Below are 10,838 nucleotides of genomic sequence, written 5' to 3' on the forward strand. Positions count from 1 at the left end.
TGTGGGAAGAAGAAAGGGAACAAAGGGATGGCGAGCGTTGCACGCGGTCACCGCCGCCATTGTTGGGGGAAGGGGCCGCCGGTGCCACGCGGCACGGCGGGGAGGGCACCCGCAGCCGCGGGGAGCGGTCACCGCGGGGGCTGGGGGACATTGACTGCTCCGCGCCGCCGCCGCCGCTGCCTCGCGGGAGCGGGAACGGCGCCCGCAGCGCGCGACCGCTGCGGGGGCTGGGGGACAGCGCCTGCCGCGCGGTGCCGCCGCCGCGCGGGACGGGGGAGCGCCCTCGGGGCGAGCGGTCACCGCGCGAGCCAGGGGATGGGGCCCGCCGCGCGCCGCCGCCGCCTCCGCGGGGGAGGGGGGAGCGAGGTCGCGGCGAGCGGCTCCCGCAGGGGGCGGGGCACGGAGACTGCCGCGCGCCGCCGCCGCCGGGCGGGAGCGGGGAGGGGCCGCGCGCCGCTGTCGGGGGAGGGGAGGGGCCGCGCCGCGCCCGCTCGGGATGGGAGCGCCCAGCGCCGCAGCTGGGGCAGCGCGGGGGAGGGGAGCGCCGCGCGCCGCAGTCAAAACAAGGCGCTTGCGGCTCCGCCGCGCGGGCGTTGCCAGGCAACGTGAACTGAACTCTGGGGTGACTACGAGGTAAAGGCGGGCAGGATGAATCTCTCTGTGCAGCATGGCCAGTGCCGCAGCAGAGGTCCCGAGCCGTTTTGTTTTGACTCGGGCGGGATGGGGTCGGCACTTTCAAAAAGCCAGGGCAGGCGGGTTTTTCCGCCGCTTTTTGAAGAATACCGGTCCCAGGGAAACGGGCTTTGGAACAGGGGGAAGGAGGGCTCGAACACGAACAGGGGAACACGCGGTTTTGCTCTTTTTTCAAATCCCCGCGGCATGACAGCACCTCGCGAATCTGCTGCGGCCAAAGCAAAAACATTTTTGCTTTGTCGCCGGCACGGACCGTCTCTGCAAACCTGGCGTGCACAGCGGTCCAAAAGCAGACACTGTGCACCAGGTCAGAAGTCGTGTCGGGGAAATGAAGAAAGAGCAACTTAACGAATTTTTTTTACCTCGTTTTTCGGAAACTTTACGTTCCCGTCTGCTAGAACGCCTAAAACCTTGTAATAAAAACCTCTTTCGGCGGTAGAAAGCTTTGCGCCCATGTTAAATCTACCGCTTCACACAGCACAGCCCAGAAACTGAAAATTCTGAACACAAAACCAAGCGCCCCAGACACACTTAAAACCGGAGTGAGTTCCCAAGAACCCCCACCCCCGGGGTGCCGCACACAAACAAAGGAGGAGTCGGCAACAAAAACCAAACTCTGACCACTTGTCAGGGGGCTCCGACTCGCAAAACTAAAAGCGTAATAAAAAACGAAAGTAAATAAAAGCCGCAACCGGGAAAATTGCCGGGGGGGGGCAAAAGGCACCTCCCCCGGGACCGCGCGGTCTGAGGCCGGCTCTAAAACTGAGCTGGCTTCTCCCCAAGTGAGACTTGAAGTCTCGTGAGTGTGTCTTCCACTAGGAACTGCCCAACACTCACCAATCCGGTGCGGGGTCTAGGAAAGTCGGACTGAGGTGGAAATTCCTGCTTGGAAAAAGGTTCTTCAGGGCACTTGAAGAATTGTCTTCTCCTTCCTGCTAGCAGTTCACCCTCACGCCGGGGGCTGGGTCACTAGCAGGTGCGTGGTGTGCCGAGGGTCCTCTGCAGCCACAAGTGGATCAGTTCCAAAAGGACCAGAAGTCCACATCACGGGGTCTGGGGCTCTTCTCAGGCCAGCCGTGTCGGCCCCCACGCTGCTGCTGCACTCGAACAGCTGTTTGACACCCTCAGCAATGGTGTGCTGGTCTTCTTCAAAGCCAAGCCCCACGAATGGGCGCCAATCCGCTGAGGTGTCTTTTTCTGCCTCGGCTAGCCCTGACACCTCAACAGTAAAGGGGGCGGCTCGGTAGCAGGGTGAACCTCACCGACCCTGTGAGTTCTTGCTTGGTTGAAGGAGTGAAGCAACGACGGCAGGAAAAAAGAGGAGGCTGTTCTGGGTTAACTGCTGGCTTTATTCATCAGGGTATCTGCCCCAGCAGACATCCCTCAGCAGAAGCAGCGGGGGGAAAACGAGGGAAAAAAATCTCTCCGAACCCCCCCAATGCAACACCTTTTATTGGGGGGAGGAACTCAGGGATGGGTCTAACTGGGGACAAATCAGGGGCCAAAGGGGCATGGCTCTCTGGATAAATGACATACATAGTGTTATATGTGTGTATTATAAAATTGGCTTTTCGCAAAATGTATGCTATATGATTAATAACATAGTAAAGATATAAAGGTATAAGTTTATTTCTGCTATTGGTAAGACTAGATATAAAGGGAGTAGTTGATGTAGCAGCTGCTTAAACTGTCTGTTTGGTTGGGATAACATCCAGTGAACATGTAAAGAAGACTCTGCTACTGATAACACCAACTATCAGCATCTACCACCCGCAGAAAGCACGGACCAAGGCCCAAGCTGGACACGATAGAAAGGACACGGCCACGAAACACGCATGCTCTAAAAAGGCGGACCCAAGGAGGAACCATGCAGGGCAGTTCCTGGAATATGGAAACTAGTTTATGGAATTTCATATATCGATATAACGAAAAGGGTATTTAACGAGTGTCTCTGAGAAAGCAAAGTGTGGACTTGGCTGAGTGCCAAGTCACCCGGCCGGCCGTTCTTGGTTTTTTTCTTATCTCCTAATTGTCTTAATTATTTTATTAAACATATTCCTTAAAATTTACTAAAAAGTGAACCTCGTTTTTCACAATAGTAACAAATTAATAACTCAGGTGGGGAGACAGCTCAAGTCTTGTCCAATCACTTGGGGTTTTTCATGGAACTTTCCAGACTTTTGGGAGAGACCCCAAAGTGACAAACAAGGCCCAGGGGCTGGATAACTTATGATTGACATAAAACTGGGGTTGGGATGAAACCAATAAGGGTGGAACATGGGTGACATGGGGCAAACCATTATAACTTATAAAAATGAACTTAATACAAGGAACAAATACATACATAAAACTGATAAAACCAAACCCACACCACTACACTGCTCCACCTTTTATACCCCTGGTGTTGCATCAGGCAACCTTGGCATCTCCCGAAGTCTGCCAGTCAACTCTTCTTTACCGTTTATTGGTGGAGACTACTGTCTTGCAACTTGATTGGAGGTCAGGTATTGTCTTGCCTCACCTAGTAACAAGCCTTCCCTATTCCCAAATGCCCCATGCAAGGGGCACATGTACACGTCTTCCCTCCACATGTCCCCGACAACTAAAACTAAAATAAATAAATTTAAAAAGATTCCTGGTTATATGTTAAAAGTTTAAAGTGTTAAAATCCTCTTAATCGTTGTGTAATAACGCCGCCGCCGCCCCGGAGGGGGCCAGGGCACAGCCGCTTCGCTCTTGGCCCTACAACAAGCCAGTGTTCTCAGCGGCGCCCCCGGGCCGCCGCCGCCAGCTGCCGAGCCGGCCTGCCACCACAGCAGCCGGCACTGCCACCGGGGCCACGCGCCCCCCCCACCGCCGATGCCACCCCTGCCACCGAACTGGCCCCGTGCCCCCAACAGCGCGGGTCTCCTGCAGCTGCTGCCGCCGCCGCCGCGAATCAACCACTCCTGCCGGCCACCACGTGCACCTCATCGGCATTCCTGCCCACGTGCGCTCCGTCGGCATTTCCTACTGGCATGGAAATTAGTAGAACACCTCTAAAACCCTGCTGTAAACCAGAACATAATCGGCACCAAAAATCCCCAGCCAAGACAAACCGATGCAAAATCTGAACCCACAAAAGACAGTACTGAACTAACTATGCCCTAAAGTGTTGGTAAACAGTTTTTTATCTCTCGCTGTAACTTAAGAGTGCCCGAGAAGGGGGGGATACCCCTGGATCGGGCCGGCCTGAGTGAGCTCTAGGAACACCTGCGAGGGCGGGCTCCCGGCTCTGCAGAGACCAAAGCTGAATGGTACCTCCTCCTCAAGGGTGAACCGGGAAGAGCAGCGAAAGCTCAAACCATCCCTCGAGCTACACCTTTAAGAGCTGATCAATAAGGGCATTTTAAAGATAAAACATTGTCTTCTGCCCATTTTTAACAAAACCATCCAGTGGCCACAGTACGGGAGGGGAAAGGGGACTATAGGGAGAACAGAGAATGTCCAAAAAACAAACCACAATAACATAACTATACATCAATAAAACTTCTCTTAACATATGCGTGTGAAAAACGAGGTTCACTTTTTGGTAAATTTTAAGAAATATGTTTAACAAAAATATTTAAACAATTAGGAGATAAAAAAAGTCAAGTACAGCCGGCCAGGTGACTTGGCATTTAGCCAAGTCCACACCTTGCTATCTCAGAGACATTCTTTAAATACCCTTTCTGTCGCATCAATTTATGAATATTCATATAATTCCATAAACTAGTTTCCATATTCCAGGAACTGTTTTGCATGGCTCCTCCTTGGGTCCACCTTTTTAGAGCATGCGTGTTTCTTGGCTGTGTCTTCATTATCGCTTCCAGCTTGGGCCTTGGTCCATGCTTTCTTCAGATGGTAGATGCTGATAGTTGGTATATCAATAGCAGGGTCCTCTTTACATGTTCACTGGATGTTATCCCGACCAAAAAGACAGTTTAAGCATATTACATCAGTTACTTCCACTATGCCTAATTTTCTAAAAGCAGAAATAAAAAACCTTACATTCTATATCCTTACCACAACATTATTAACCATATAGCACACATCTTGTGAAAAGCCAACTCTATAATATATATATAACAATTCCTCCCTTTTTCTTTTATAATTCATTTGGCTTGAGCCATATTCCTTGTGTTCTAGCCTCCATTATTTGTTCATTTTTTTCATAGATCAATTTTGCTTCTTCAAAGGAGTCTTTTACATTATTTTGTTTCTTTAACACCATAATCATTTGAGCCATTCCGGATGTAGTCAATTTTGAGTCTGTAGGCACTGTTACCACTTGCATACCTTGAATTACATTTGTAATCAGTCGAATAAAACAGGGGATTAAACGAGGAAGAAATATCAGGCCAGCAGTAGCACATAAGAGAAAAAAATCCTAGTTTTTTCCACCATTCTATTCCCAGTAAATTATCCCACCAGCTGCTTTTTAGCATTGATTCCCACTTTTGGACTGGTACATGAGCTACTTTTCTGATATCATTGACTATATCCAGAACAGCATCTCCGTTGTCATCTATTTTTAAACAACAATCTGATGTATTAAATTTTCCACAAACACCCCCTTCTTCAGCTAGCAAATAATCTAAAGCTAACCTATTTTGATATACTGCAGCCCTTGTTTGGTGTTGTTGACTTGATATTAATTCCAATGCCTGACCAATTTTGTTTGTTATTATTTCTACGACAGCCTGGAGTCTTATGATGTGGTTCAGCATATAAATTGGGGTCTGATATCCCCAACTCCCATCCTGTGCCCATGTGGCTGGCCCATATGTTTCCAATATGCGTTCAGGGGGCCATTCATCATCCCCTCATTTCTGGAATCCTCCAATTGCATCCCTTTTATTTCTTTTTAAGTCCTCATAAACTGGTATCCCTAATTGATCTCCCTTTGGTCCTGGTAAAAGAAAGAATTCTGGCTGTATGATTCCCAAAGTGCAACTCCCTTTCCACTTAGAGGGGAGTCTTGGGTATGCCCTCTTTCCACATATCCAAAATAAGCCATCTGGTGCCTTCCAATAATCTTTTTCCTGTTGATTTATATTCTCCCAAAATTTGGATATTTCTGGGATCACGAAATAGGGATTTTTTTTCTGTATCATTACATTGAAAAAGTCCATCTACTTTACTGTATTCACAATTTCCCCTTTTTATCTTCTTTTGAGTCCAATACCAAGTTGGTTTCTCTGGGATCCACCAAGTAAAAGTTCCATTGCTTACCTTATATCTTTTACAGGGAGTGTTTCCCACTTCATTAAGAAAGTTTTTTCCAGTGCGCTAGAGACATTCTTCACCTATTACTGTTGAGCTTAAAATCCACCCTTCCAGTCGGTTTTCCCCTTTTGTATTTGTCTGGTTCCACTTAAGGAGTTCAACCAGGCCTAAGCCACTGCCTTTCCATGGCCATTCCTCTGACATCAAAGCCCCTCCACAGACCCAACAGTTGGTTATGTTAAGTTCCTTGCTTATTCTTTCCCCCAGTTCCACAAATAGATTTTTCCCCAGTCTCAAGTTATCTATTTCTTTTTCTAATTGCTGGTCCAGTTTTGTATACAAATTCTGGAGTGAGATTTGTACCGGGTTTGATTGCTGTGCTGGCTTTGTCTTTTTGTTTACCAGTTGCTCTTTTACTAAATCTTGGACCTTACTCCCAAGAGCATATGTGAAACAAAGCCATCTTTCTCCTTTTGGACATTTATTTCCCAACCTGTCACCACTTGTTCCCAAGTTTTCCGCAATCCAATATTTTTTCCCATTATGAGTACAACTATCTAATTTGTATGGGTTATAACAGTGACTGTCGATATGGGTATGTGTAATAAGAAAGGAACCTCGGTGTCTTTCCATATATAACTTTCGATAGCATCTGTGGCATGACTTTGCCGATATCCCATAAGGGAAAAGACAAAGAATGAGTGACAGAAGAAGGAATGACAGAGGTCTGGTATGGCTTATACCTCCACCTTCCATGCCTATGGGGTTGCAACCCACAGCAGGAGTATATGATCTTCTTGGTGGCAAGTACAGCGGCCAACCTAGTCTTGCCCTCTATTTCCTTGTCCCTTCCTTTTTGTTAATTTCCAGATGAATTGTCTTTGACACTTCTTAACTGTAATTTCCCACTGTTCCTCAGGTATTTTCCCACTCAACAGTCACTAGTAATTCCCATACACAAAGCAAAGTTACTATTTCAGCTCTTCTTGGTTCTACCAGGATGGGGAATAAATTTGTCCCTCAACACTTTATACAATGGGTGTGTTACTTTTGTGAATTTACAATACCAAATTTTATTTTTAACCCAGCTAGCATGTTCAGTATTGGGATGAATCAGGCAGGTTATATAGCATAGTTTTGATGAGAGTATTAACTCCTCTTCTTCTGTGTATAAGTCCTAAGGAGAGAATATGAGAATCCTCTGACCAAAACAGTCCTAATCCTTCTGTTTGAGGTGGAAGTGTTTCCCCCACAGGGAGGATAATGGAGGTATTTCGGAGTTCTTCTAGGCAGGACTTGAAACTACGGATATAAGTTTGCCCTTATTTCCCAATAAGGTATGATTCTTTGTATATTTCTTGGGTCATTTAGGTTCTCCCCAATTCATTACTACTCAGTCCTCTTTTAAGAGTCAGTTTAGTATCACCCGGTTTAGATGTTACAGTCCATTCCTTCAGTTCTTCCACGGGTCCTTTGATCCTGCTGGCGTGGATCCACCCTCGTTCCCTGGTCCTGATCACAGCCTCAGTTGTCAGTAGTACCTGAAAAGGACCTTCCCATTGTGGAGTTAAAGATTGTTCTTTCCAAGTTTTAACTAGTACCCACTCCCCTGGATGAATTTATGGATTCTAAAGTCTAAAGGTGCAGTTTGAGGGAGTATCCCTTTCAACCGCGGATTTTCAAGGGTTTTTGCAATTGTATTGACATATTTCTTAACACTCATCTCTCCTATATCATAAGTGCCTGTTTCATGTTGGATGGTCAGAAAGGGTAATCCAAACATCATCTCATAAGGTGACACTCCCAAGTCTGACCTGGGTTGTGTGCGAACCCTCAATAAAGCCAATGGTAGGCATTTCACCCATGACATTTGGGTTTCAATTACTAATTTTGTTAAGGTTCTCTTTAAAGTCTGGTTCATCCTCTCTACCCTACTTGAACTCTGTGAATGCCATGGGGTGTGTCATTCCCACTTTATTCCCAAGGCTTGAACTATTTGCTGTAAGACTTTTGATGTGAAATGTGTTCCTCTGTCTGAGTCTATCCTATTAACCATTCCATACCTGGGAATAATTTGTTCCAAAGGGTCTTACATACTACATTGGCTGTGGCTTTGACAGTGGGAATAGCCTCCACCCAATGAGTTAGATGGTCTGTTATTACTAATAAAAACTTCCATCTTTGGACTTGAGGAAGTTCAGTAAAATCCACTTGGATACTTTGAAATGGTCAGAGAGCTAACTCTCAACCTCCTAATGTTGTTTTTCTCATTACCTTTTTATTTACCTTCTGGCAAATTATACATCTTTCAGTTACTTGTTTTGTCAATCCAAAAATCCCAATACACCCATAATTCTTTAGAAAGTGATCACACAAAGCTTGAGTACCTCAGTGTGTTTTTTGATGCACGTTTTCTAATATTTTCTTAGTGAGTGGCTTATTAAGTAACTGTCTCCCATCAGGAAGTTTCCATCTCCCTGATTCATCTGACTTCCCCCCTATTTTACTTAATTCTTCTTCTTCTGCTTTACTGAATTTTGGAGTTTCCAACTCCTCCTCATTTGAAGTCAGAATTAGCTTAACTTTTTTGGTCCAATTCTCTGCTGCATCTTTTGCTTCTTGATCTGCCAGATTATTTCCCCTTATTTCAGGGGTCATTCCCTTTTGATGCCCTTTGATGTGTACCACAGCTATCTCCTCAGGCAATTTTAGTGCTTCTAGGACTTCCAAAATAAGGCTCTCATCAACCCTCTTCCTTTTGAATTGAGTAATCCCCTTTTTTCCCAAATTTTTCCAAAAGTGTGTGCTACTCCAAAGGCATATTTTGAATCAGTATATATAGTTCCTTTCTTATGTGCCAAATATTCTAGTGCTCTTTTTAGAGCATATAATTCACAAGCTTGGGCTGACCAGTTTGAAGGTAACTTTCCTTTTTCAATGGTTTGCATATTTTTCCCATCCACCAAAGCATACCCTGACATTCTTTTCCCTTGTATACACCTGGAAGAACTATCCACATGTATTATTTCCCCTTCTAAAAGGGTTTGCTCTTTGAGATCTTCCCGTACCTTAGTTTGGTACTGGATAATTTCTAAACAATTATGTGTTAAGTCACTTTTTGGTTCTCCATATAAAAATTGTGCTGGATTTAAACTCTTGTTTACTTCTAATATCAGGTCATCACTATCTATCAGGATTGCTTCATATTTCAACATCCCAGAGTCTGTTAACCATTTTTCTGCCTTCTGGTTTAATATATTTCGAATCGCATGAGGTGTGCACACAACTAGTTTACTTCCAAAAGTAAGCTTACGGCTCTCTTCTACTAGGATTGCAGTAGCTGCTATAGCTTGAATATACACCGGCCAGCCGTGGTTCACTGGGTCCAACATCTTTGATAGATAAGCTATTGGTCTCTTCACTCCTCCCCACTCTTGAACCAGGACTCCATGAGCTACTCCACTTTCTACATTTACATACAGATGAAAAGGTTTTTCTAATAAGGGTAAGTGTGGCGGTGAGTTGGTGAGTGCTAATGGTTATCCCTCGTTGACATGTTATACGTAAATGTTGCCCTTTTACCCCTGTTACCCCTTTTTCTCTCTCTCCTTAGTACCACAAAGCGGTTACCTGTCAATCTTGTTACATAGCTTCTGGCCCTGCCAGTCACCCTGAGACCTCTCCCCGTGTCTAGAAGCTTCTAGGAAGAGTCCCGGGTGATTGGTTAGAGTCAGGGTTTCCCCCTCCTACAAGTTATATGATTGGTTATTGTATTGATTGATGCTCCCTGAGTCACACCCTGAGTCCCTGTCATTGGTCCCCATGCTCTGCCCTCCCATGTGTTCCTTCCCCCCTTTAAAAACTGTTGCCCTCAGGTGCTCGAGGTCTCTCCGTCTCTCAATATCTCTGTTCAGAGCCTCGGCCCTGAGGTAGAATAAACCTCAGTTGCTGTTTCATTCGGAGGGTCCCGTCTCTCTTTTCACCCGCACCTTAGTAGTGGCTCTGCTTCACTGGCTCAAAGACCCCTGCGTTGCGGTGGTGCCAGGGCTGGCCGGAGCCAGCAACGACTGGGAGACACCACTGTAGGTAAGCTCAAGGCTGGCACTGAGGCTAGTTTTGACTTCAATTTTTCTAATTTATCATCATCTTCCTCAGTCCACTTTATATTATCTCCCTCTGTCAGTTTTCCATATAAAAATTTTACTGCTTGTGTATATCCTTCAATCCATAATCTGCAATAACCCAATAATCCAAGTAGTTTTCTTATTTCCTTCTTTGAAGAAGGGGGAGGGAGGGATAAAATTCCTGCAATCCTGTCAGAGTTTAGTTTTTGGCTACCTTTGCTTATTAAGTGTCCAAGATATTTCACTTCAGGTTCTACAAATTGCAGTTTCTCTTTTGATACTCTTAATCCTTTTTCCCCAAGAAAATTCAAAAGTTTTATGGTAGCTTCCCCAACTTCAGCTTTAACTTCCCCTGATAATAAGAGATCATCCACATATTGTATAATTTGTATTCCAGGAGGAGTAGGGAAAGTTTGTAATATTGTTTCTAAAGCTTGTCCAAATAAGTTGGGAGACTCAGAAAAACCTTGTGGCAATCTAGTCCATCTTAGTTGCTGCTTCCTTCCAGTATGTGGATCTTCCCATTCAAAGGTAAAGATATTTCGGCTTTCTTCAGCTAATGGACAAGCCCAAAAAGCATCTTTTAGATCCACTACACTAAACCACTGATGCTGGTGTGGGACCTTACTTAGAAGAGTATAAGGATTGGGTACCAGTGGATAACTGCTCTGGGTTCTTTTGTCAACCTCCCGTAAGTCTTGTACTAATCTGTAATTCCCATCAGGCTTCTTTACTGGCAGAATAGGGGTATTATGAGGAGACATACAAGGTTCT

The sequence above is a fragment of the Zosterops lateralis genome, assembly GCF_965231275.1.
Source record: "Zosterops lateralis genome assembly, chromosome: W".
Classification (NCBI taxonomy): Eukaryota; Metazoa; Chordata; class Aves; order Passeriformes; family Zosteropidae; genus Zosterops; species Zosterops lateralis.